This window comes from Artibeus jamaicensis, unplaced genomic scaffold, assembly GCF_021234435.1.
Source record: "Artibeus jamaicensis isolate MK-2021 breed Jamaican fruit bat unplaced genomic scaffold, CSHL_Jam_final scaffold_474, whole genome shotgun sequence".
NCBI lineage: Eukaryota > Metazoa > Chordata > Mammalia > Chiroptera > Phyllostomidae > Artibeus > Artibeus jamaicensis.
Genome location: NW_026522046.1, coordinates 21,191,323 through 21,201,558, shown reverse-complemented (window position 1 = coordinate 21,201,558; position 10,236 = coordinate 21,191,323). Strand labels below are relative to the sequence as shown.

At 34.7% G+C, this 10,236-nt stretch overlaps 1 non-coding gene across 1 annotated transcript; it reads right to left on the bottom strand.

Moving 5' to 3' along the window:
• Positions 1–328: 328 nt before the first annotated feature.
• On the bottom strand, positions 329–466 carry LOC119038790 (U4 spliceosomal RNA). Its single transcript, XR_008390224.1, has one exon. It is a non-coding gene; the product is annotated as a U4 spliceosomal RNA (small nuclear RNA).
• Between the last annotated feature and the right edge of the window lie 9,770 nt (positions 467–10,236).

The window sequence follows — 10,236 nt, the reverse complement described above, 5'->3', positions numbered from 1 at the left end:
AGTTTAAACCAGAACATTGAATTGTGAATAGAGTTCACAGATGGAGGATGTTGGCTTACAGGCTTCTGTCCCTTTATAACACTTTTTAAAAAATGAACTGTTTTAGCACATTTTTCTTTAAAAGTAATGCAGTTCGAAGAACTTGTTTTCAAGTATGTATTTGCTAGTAAATTGTTTCCTAGGAGTTTTTAAACATACTTGGAGCTATGCTATTGACTCACGAAAGCGCAATTTAACCAGCCTCCCGTTTCCGTGGTTTAAGTGTGTAACTGATTTACTCACCAGGGTCTGACATTGGGGCCTCACAGGATGGCTTGTGGTGCCGTGTCTTTCATAAATGTCTGCAGGTAATTTTAATGAAGCATTCTTTATTTCAGCGAATTTAATGTATGTGCTCTCTTTTAATTAGCAATAATCGCGCCTCGGATAAACCTCATTGGCTACGATACCGCCACTGCACAAAGCTGTGTGCTCTCTTTTAAAAGATTGTGTTTATTTATTTTTAGAAAGAGGGGAAGGGAGGAAGAGAGAGAGGGAGAGAAACATCAACTTGTGAGAGAAACAATTGGTTGCCTCTCTCATGCTGCTAGCTGGGGTCCCAGCCCTTAACCCTGGCATAAGCCCTGACCAGGAATCAAACCAGCGACCTTTTGGTTCTCAGGCCAGCTCTCAATCCACTAAGCCACACCAGCCAGGGTATAATTTATGCACTCTTTTAAAAAGAAATTTTATATTTTTGTATTAAGAATTATGTTTTATGAAAACAAATATTTTCTTATAAACATTAAGAAATATCACAAAATATGTATTTGGTAGTATCTTTATTTTTAACATAGTAATTTTTAAAACTATAAATAAATAAATAAATAAATAAATAAATATGTATAATTGCTATTAATACCTGGGCTTTTTCTTATCCAGTATCAGCAAAACAGCTAGTAAATCCAGTGTTATTAAATGAAAATAAAGATGGTTGTATGTGGAAATAAGAATAATGTAGTAATGCAGTGATTTGTGGTGTTTTCTTTAGAATAAGCCATAGGGATACAATTCTTCTATATCATATTCCTACAATTATAGTCCCTAGTATGGTAGGAAGAAAAGATGAGTGTTAGGACAACCTTTTTTTATTAACTCTAGTAAAGAAAAACTCACTACTTTGTGAGTTTTCAATTTTTTCTTCAAATGTTGACAACTCCATTAGCAAAATATAGTATTGAAATGTGTCAGAAGTACTGGAGTCAAAGATCTGCAAAATTAATTTTGTACTCCAGAGAAAAAATATAACTTAAATTCTAATCTTTGGAAGTGATCAGTTCTGCTTATATCCTGTTGTATTAACACAAGTTAAATCAAATGGGTTTCTTAGATATAAAATATCTAACAATGTAAACAATAGATGATATCTTTCATTTTGATAGAATGGATGAATGACTTCTCACCTCATTTCTTGCCCTAACTTATGACTGTTAATATTTATTGTATAATATCAGCACTACATCTTCTATCTATTATGAGATAGACATGCTTTTAAGTCCTTTGCTTCTGCATTTACTGAGCACTCGTATCTGCACCTTCATAAAACTACAGGAAGAATACTAATTGCTAATTTGTCATTCCAATAAGAAAGTTTAAAAAATAGTTTCTTCTGTGTATGATGGAATCTTATCCATTTATTTCTGTACACAGATTACACACCTGTAAAAAATTGGTCATTTATAAAACTATTTATTCATAATTTTATTAGTTCAATAATTTGTATTCTGCTTGAAGTCATTGGTCTCTGAGGTAGTTAGATGACAATTAATTTATATAAAAATAATCATATTGACCTCAATTTCCTGATGAAATAAAACACAAGTAGTAAGAAAAACATGAAACTATTATAAATCATATTTTAGGAGATGGAAAATCTGTAAATCAATATTTCTAATTCTTGTGAAGATGAGTTACAGGTAAAGAAGAATATCACTTGTCTTTAACACTGTTCCCTTCAATTTACCATTTACCCCAATTACAACAAATAATGGCTATTTACAGCATTGATTTATGTATTATTTTAGTAGTTATTGTGGTATTTATCTTCTGAGATATCCAGTTATTTCACTCAAAAAGCTTAGAACACAGAAAAATAGGGACTACATTTTAAACAAATAAACATACTGTAATAAATGTTTTAATGTTTTCAATATTAAATGTACACAATATTTAATGTTTTCAATGCTATGTACATGTTAACTATGAAATCACATAGCACCTCACTTTTGTCTTCTGCAAAAGGTAGAGTAAAAATAAGATATAACAGAATTATCCAGAGATTAAAATGCGATTAAACATGTTTGTAGCACAGACATGTTCAATAATGATCAGTTATTACTAAGTATTTCTAATATATTAGTTTTTAAATGTAGTTTTCATTTATATAACTTTTACAGATTTTAATTAAAATTATATGTAAGCTTCTGGTCAAGATGCAAGCATAGGCAAACATGCCTCACCTCCTCAAATATAGTGAAAAATACAGCTATACTACAAAATTAATATCACCTAGAATTGTCAGAAAACTGAGCTGTGTGGAATTCTAAAAACCAAGGATTTAAAGAAGCCATATTTTTTAAATTTTTCTTATTGATTATGCCATTACAGTTGTTCTATTCCCCCCTTCATTCCCCTCCACCCTACCCCCCCGTCCCCACCATTACCCCCCTTTAGTTTATGACCATGTGTCTCAAGTCCTTTAGATTCCATATTTCCCATGCTATTCTTGCCCCCCCCTTCTATTTTCTATCTACGGTCTATGCTACTTATTTTCTGTACCTTCTCCCCCCTTCTTCTCCTCCCACTCACCTGTTGCTAACCCTCCTTGAGATCTTCATTTCTATATTTCCACTCCTGATCTAGCTGTCCTTTTAGTTTGCTTTTGTTTTAGTGTGGTTGTTAATAACTGTGAGTTTGTTGTCCTTTCACTGTTCATGTTTTTTTAACTTAATTTTCTTAGATAAGTCCCTTTAACATTTCAGAAGCCATATTCATCCAAACGGGTAGGGAGGGCGGAGATGCAGAGAGGGTGGAGAGGTGTGGAGACAGCAACAGGCAGCCCCACATCCATGTTTGGTGGATAAACAATGGGAGGGATACCTTTGGGAGTGAGGGATCCCAGCCCCAGTCCATACCACCAAGCCCAGGAGCCCAGTAGAAGGAGGATAAGTCCCCATAACATCTGTCTGTAAAAACTCATGGGGGTTGGGACAGTGGAAGAAATTGTGTTCTCTTAAAGGGCCCACAATGGACTTAGGGCTAACCCTCTCTGGGATTCAGCACCAGAGAAATAGCTGGAAGGGCACCAGTGGCATATGGGGAGAAAATGAATTGCAAGTGCTAGGAGACAGCTTCCTCCTGGGAAAAACTCCAGAGCCTAGGCAGCAGCATTGTCCCCTCTGTGAGCCCTCCGCCACACAGTAACAAAGCAGCAACATGGGCTGCCCTGTCTTGGTGATTATCTCAGACTCTACCCCATACAACTTAGCAGATGTGCTAAGACAGGGGTCAAGGCAGGTCTACCGAATACACAGTAACAAACATATGGAGGCTGCCAAAATGAGGAAACAAAGGAATGTGGGCCAAAAGGAAAAAAAAAAAAACAGAACAAAACTCCAGAAAAAAAGAACTATCATATTTTACCGTGTATAATGGACATATTTTTTTGCCCAATGTTTTTTAGGGAAAGTAAGTATGTGCATAATACATGGGTGGTACCTGAAATGCCTTGTATCTCTCTTTGTGTTTTATAATTACTTGTTACATAAAATTTCTTGTACCATAACATGTTCAAAAATAAATTCTAAAATTTACTTAAATATAAAAAATAAGAATCTAAATATAAATGAATAAAAGATCAAATTAAAATGGAAAATTTGTTTCCTGAAAGTGTGGGTCAAAAACATGGGTAAGCATCATACACAGCAAAATATGGGTAAATGAAATGGAGATAAGAAAACTATCAGATACACAGTTCAAAACACTGGTTATCAGGATGCTCCAGGAACCTACTGGGTACCTCAATGCCATAAAAAAGACCCAACCAGAAATGAAGGTGGCATTAAGAATAATTTACAGGGAACCAACAGTGGAGAGGATGAAGCCGAGAATCAAATTAAAAAAAAATTGAAACACAACGGAAAAAAAAAACATTCAGTCAGAACAAGAGGGAAAAAAGGGAATTAATAAAAATGAGGAGAGGCTTAGGAACCTCTGTGACATCTTTAAACATACCATCATCTGAATCATAAGGGGGGGAAAGGAGAAGATGAAGAGCAAGAAACTGAAATTTTACCTGAAAAAAACAATGAGAGAAAAATTTCCTAATCTGGTAAAGGATATAGACATACAAGTCCAGGAAGCATAGAGAGTCCCAAACAAGATGAATCCAAAGAGGACCCCACCAAGACATATCACAAATAAAATGTCAAAGGTTAAAGATAAAGAGAATATTAAAAGAAACAAGAGAGATGCAGTTACCTACAAAGCAGTTCCCATATGAGCTGATTTTTCAAAAGAAACTCTGCCTGCAAGGAGAGACTGGCAAGAAGTATTTAAAGGATGAAAAGCAAGGACGTACAACCTAGATTTCTCTATCCAGCGGAACTATCATTTAGAATAGAAGGTCAGATAAAGTGCTTCCCAGTCAAGGTAAAACTAAAAGAGTTCATCATCACCAAGCCATTTATTATGTAAAATGCTAAGGAATTACATAAGAAAAAGAAGATCAAAGTGATGAACATTAATTGAATCCAAATTACAAACTAAACCAGAACAGGAACAGAATCATAGGTATGGAGATCATTTGGAGGGTTATCAGTTGGAAGGGGGAAGAGGGAGAATAGGGGAAAACATGCAGGAATTAAGAAGCACAAAGTGGTAGGTACAAAATAGACAGGGCCATGTTAAGTATAGTATAGGTAATGGGGTAGCAAAAGAGCTTATATGCCTGACCCATGGACATGAACTAAGTGGAGGGGAGTTTGCTGGAGGGAATGAGGGTACCGAGAGGTAGAGGGCAAAGGGAGGAAATTGGGACAACTGTACTAGCATAATTAATAAAATACATTAAAAATAAAATTGTATATACATTTTGTTCATTAATCTTGCATTTTTATTTTCTTCTACCATCCTTTCAGGCATACTTTGAATATATATTCCCCAAATATACTTATTTTCCTCATTAGCATAATACAGAGTGAAGAATATAGGGAAAAGAGGAAATGATAAAAAACAATCCCTGTCCTCATGAGGGCAACATTTTTGCAGCAAAAATAATGTTCACTAGATATTAGGAAACAGTTTCTATTAACTAGGAATGCAGTTTTTGCATAAGTTACTTCATTATAAGCTTTACTTTCTTTTGTAAAAATAAGAGGCAATGGACGAGGTGGCCTTTAAGAGTTATAATTCTGAGAATCCTACAATGTAAATGGAATAGACAAATATATTGCAAAAAAATTAGGAAATTTTGCTAAGCAATCTAAAGCAAGAAAATTAGTTCATGCTCACTCCTTCCCAAAGCTGCACACCAAAAAACAAAACAAAACAAAAAAATAAAAAACTAATAAATGTCGTCTTTCCAAAAATGAGTACATTCATGCAGCAGATAAATTACAATTTTGTAACTGCTCTTCTATCTCATCTACTCTGGGTTCAAAGCCATGTTCTGGTTCTCTTCAGAGAACACAATATTTTGGAATTTATCCCAGCTAATGATCAATGCAAGACCGTGGCAAAATCTCAACACAGATGGATGCTAATCTTGTGATATCTACAGAATTTCACTACCTCTGGTTTAGCTACTCATAAATGAATGCTAGAGTAGTTTAATACACAGGATGGAAAGCAAGGAGAGGTAATAGCTACAAAAGGTGTCAGGAATGATAAGTGCTAAAAACCTGGAAACATAGCTGTTGATAGTCTGAGATAGCATTCCAGCACAGTGAGTCCCAGAAACTGACAGCCAGTATCAAAGTGAGAAGGATCACTTCTAGATTTTTACATAACTGGTTGAGGGGCGGGGAGCCTTTAAACAGGAACTACAGATGTTTATAAGCAGCATGGCATGAGAAAGTCATTTTCAAAGGCTACAGGGATTTGTGATTTTCTAGTAATTATTAGTGCACTGCTATTTATATGCCAGAGAAGATGATCTTTGCTAAACACGGCCCTGATATGAAGAGTTTATAAATTTGTTCACTTTCTCAGTTTAACCTCATTGTATTACCAGTTTTTCTTGTTGTATCTCATTTTTGGATGCTTGCTTGTAAGAGCACGGAGGACAGAGAATAATGATCTAATCTTTCTGTTTTGTAGCCCAGGAAAGGCTTGGCAGAGTAACTAGTACATGATAGGCCCAGAGTAATAAAGCTTTATATTTAGAAATGCTCTCAAACACATTTATATTCCTTTATTTTTTTCTTATAACGGTCTCATTATGAAAGCAAAACAGATAACGTCCGTGTTTTATATAGGAAACAGCTGAAGTTCACAGATTTTAAATGACTTGTTTGAAGTCAGCGGCTCCTAAATGATAGAGCTAGTACTTAAATCTCATCCTTCTGTCTTTAAACTTAAAGCTTTAGCCACCATATCACCCTGGTTTTGCCCCATTTCAGCAGGTGTGCTGACTTACGCTCAGAAGCCCTAAGTGGTTTCCTCTGTGTGACATTACTGACTAGGAAGTGAGCCAGAATGCCAGCCCACAGCTAAATAAAAAAATTATGGGGTTCAGAGTAAAGATATTGAAAGTAAAAGTATATCATATCACTGAACACTTTAAATAGGAATATAGTTTGTCTCTGGAAATCCTGTGTAAAGATATTCATAGCTTAATAATGTAATTTTCTTTTGACATTAAAAAGAAGATAACTGTAGAAGAGGAAAATGAAAGAGTGAGAACAAAAGAGAGAGTGAATGAGAGAGAGGGAGAGATGAAGGAAATTAAGTGTGAGGAAAACTTTACAGTGTATATATAGTGGAATAAGAAATAAACTATCTCTGACAGACAGGTAACAAATTATTTCTTTCTCCTGGATAGATCACATTCTCATTTGTAAAACGACTGTAAATTGACTTACATGTTTGTCTGTTTTCTCATCAGAGAGCAACTGTCTATAATAATAATCAGTTTGTATTAAAGTGTAGAGTCTAGAACAATCTACAAAACCCAGAGTTGTGGATATCTGATTTCTAGCTTTAATGATATACAAATTGTTAAAGCTCTTACAATTTGTCTTCATCACCTTCCCTTTTGACAACTGGTCCCTTTACTTAATGTACCCTCTTTTAGGCTTTCTCACCAACCCACTAGAATTCTGAAGTCCTGTCTATGTCTGAGTGTCCTTGGTTCCCTATGTTCTTTCTCACTCAGACACATGACAATGTGAGGATCATAAATGACAGCTTACTTATGAAAGTCTCATGAAAGTATTAACTTTCCTACCCAAACTGAATTGGTGTCTTCCTCTTCCATTGCAAAGTAGTAATGAAAATATTGATAAAATAATTCATGCTAAGATCATTACTGTTACTCCTAAAATCACATGTAACCTGTCAAGAAGTACTTGCATAAAAAGAAAGGTATTGTCTAAACCCTAACAGTGAAATTTCATACATCAGCACATGTTGTGATTTGGTAGGGTGTGCTTTCACATATTAGCATAAATTCTAAGCATCCCTCAGACACACTGTGTTGGCTAATCACCTATTCCACCCTCTCTATAAAGCCAACCCGTCCCCCACTCCAATATGTGCATTAGAGAGCCCGGCTGCTGTCCTACCAGGCATGCAGCCAGTTGGCTATGAACCTGCAGAGTTTAGTGCCAGAATGTCACCGAATCCTCTCAAAGTTGTTTAGTAAAGTGTAGACTAAGATTACCTACAATATTTGCTTTCTTCTCCTTATAGGAATATGTCATGACAATAAATGAGATAATTTAGGAAAGGCACTTTGGGATCCCAGGAAGAAAATGCATTTTACTTATTCAGGTTATTGCTGTTTTTAGAATTATTGATAAATGTTACATTGAAGCTGGCCTAAAGGTGAGGTCTGACACTTTACTATTACTGTATTGGAACATAAAATTTCTGCAAAACTGTTTGCAATTTGCTTTCAGGCTACCCAGATATGGTGGGATCTATCAGTTTATTGAACTCCAAGTTGTGGAATGGCTTCCCTTTCTCAGTCTGTAATGTGAACAATTTGCTTTGCAAATACACAGCATTTTTCATAGTTGGTGTGCTATAATTTCCAATATAAATGTAAGCTAAATTGATGAATTCATTAGAAAGCACATAGAAAGGTAACACTCATTTATTTTCAAGGGATGACTACCATGTAAATGTCTAGTTTATTTTCATGTTTGTTGTTTTTCTTATGTGCAAAACAACAAAGAAATTACAGTAGCCAAAGTTAAAAAATAAGCAGATAAAAGCTTGTGAATGAAGGAAATACTTGCCACAGGGGGGGAAATATATTAATTTGAATAACATCTTCCCTCTTTTTGTGCCAATCTAGAATACAGGTTATTTTCTGCACTGTTTCCTCAGATTAACTCTCCTACTTCCCCTATTTCCCGAGCCCTACAGAGAGTTACTCATCAAGGCTACTCAGCTTCAGAGTGTAAATCCAAGCTCTAAACAGCAGAAGTCTGAGACATTGCTCTAGCCTTACCACAGGTTTCCCATTTTTCCTTTCATCGCCTCTTTCTTCCTTCTCATTGAATCATTTGTATCTGACAGAGAACAGCCTGTCTCCTAGAACAGGTATATTCTTATTTATCCCGGAACCATACTCTACTGGAAACAGAACTTCCTCCTGGAGAGCAAGTTGGGGATTCTGTTTTACACTTGACTTTTCTGGATTGAGAAAAGACAGAGTTTTCCTTCATTCTGTTTTTTTTTTCCTGTGCAGAAATTGGTCACCACTTTTTGTGAACAAAAGGTCACAATGAGTTCCTTATTTGAAATGTTAATACATTACAAAAGAATTGTACCCAACCAAAATAATGTCTTAGCCAAAATAAATAAAATATAATAAAGGTTCTAAAATAATTCTTAAATAGGCATAAGGATTCAATTCTCTTTGAATTCCAGTGTATACATCAGTTATACTCCCCATATATTGGAAAACAATATACATTATCTTTATGAATAGTTATAATGAGAATACCATTTCATGCCTATATTCTAATAGCACCATCAATATAATGTATTCATATTATTAGAGTTAGAACTGCTTATTCAAATCTGCATTACTTTATCAGAAAAATGTAAAAAGGTTGCCAAAATCTGTTTTAAGAAAGTGAACTTAAGACTATAGATATTTGTAATTTATATTTCTAAATTGTTGTCAAAAATAGAGAAAGAACATATATATTGTGTTAAGGAGATTAATACTTTAAAATTATGTGGGGATTTATTATTTAAGCAGGGAAACTTTGTATCTCAATGCTGGAGTTACATTTTTGTAGGAAATTACTCACCTAGGAAATCATCAGTTCTCTCAGATGACCAGAATATCTTCTAGTTCAAGGTCCCCTTACTTAGGGGCATTTTCGATTTTCTTCTAAATCACTGATGTTGAATAAATGTTCATTGCAATTGTAATACTTCTTAAAAGGAGACTGAGGGTTTGTGAGTGAATGGTAAGCTGAGGGTCTCCTGCTATGCTCCTCTTCATTGGAAATGGTTGTAATGTGCAGAGAAGAAATCTGAAGTTAATATTTTCCCAAGCTTCTTTTATATCATGAATACTTCTGTTTTGGAGACAGAGTGTTATAGTAGCTGCTGACCTAGGCTCAAAATGTACAAATTCATTAAATGTACTGCTGATGGACCTTTAATTTAGTATGCCACTTCTGTTTCTGAATAGAGCATCCATGGATATTGGACCAGAAACACACACACACACACACACACACACAAATGCATATAAATGTATGCATGTATATGTGCATATAAATCTCTTTATTTATTTGAATATTTGTAGTTAGATGACAATATTTCATCTGTAATTTGATTTTGGTTCAAATACAATAATTTAAAAAATTTTTAATCATTGTTCAAACAACTGTCCTTATCCCTCCCCCATTACTCTACCCTATCTTACCTACCCCCTTCCACCTTCAGTCATCAAATACAATAAAATTTTAAGTAAGAAACATTTATTTAAAGAAATATTATATGATTATA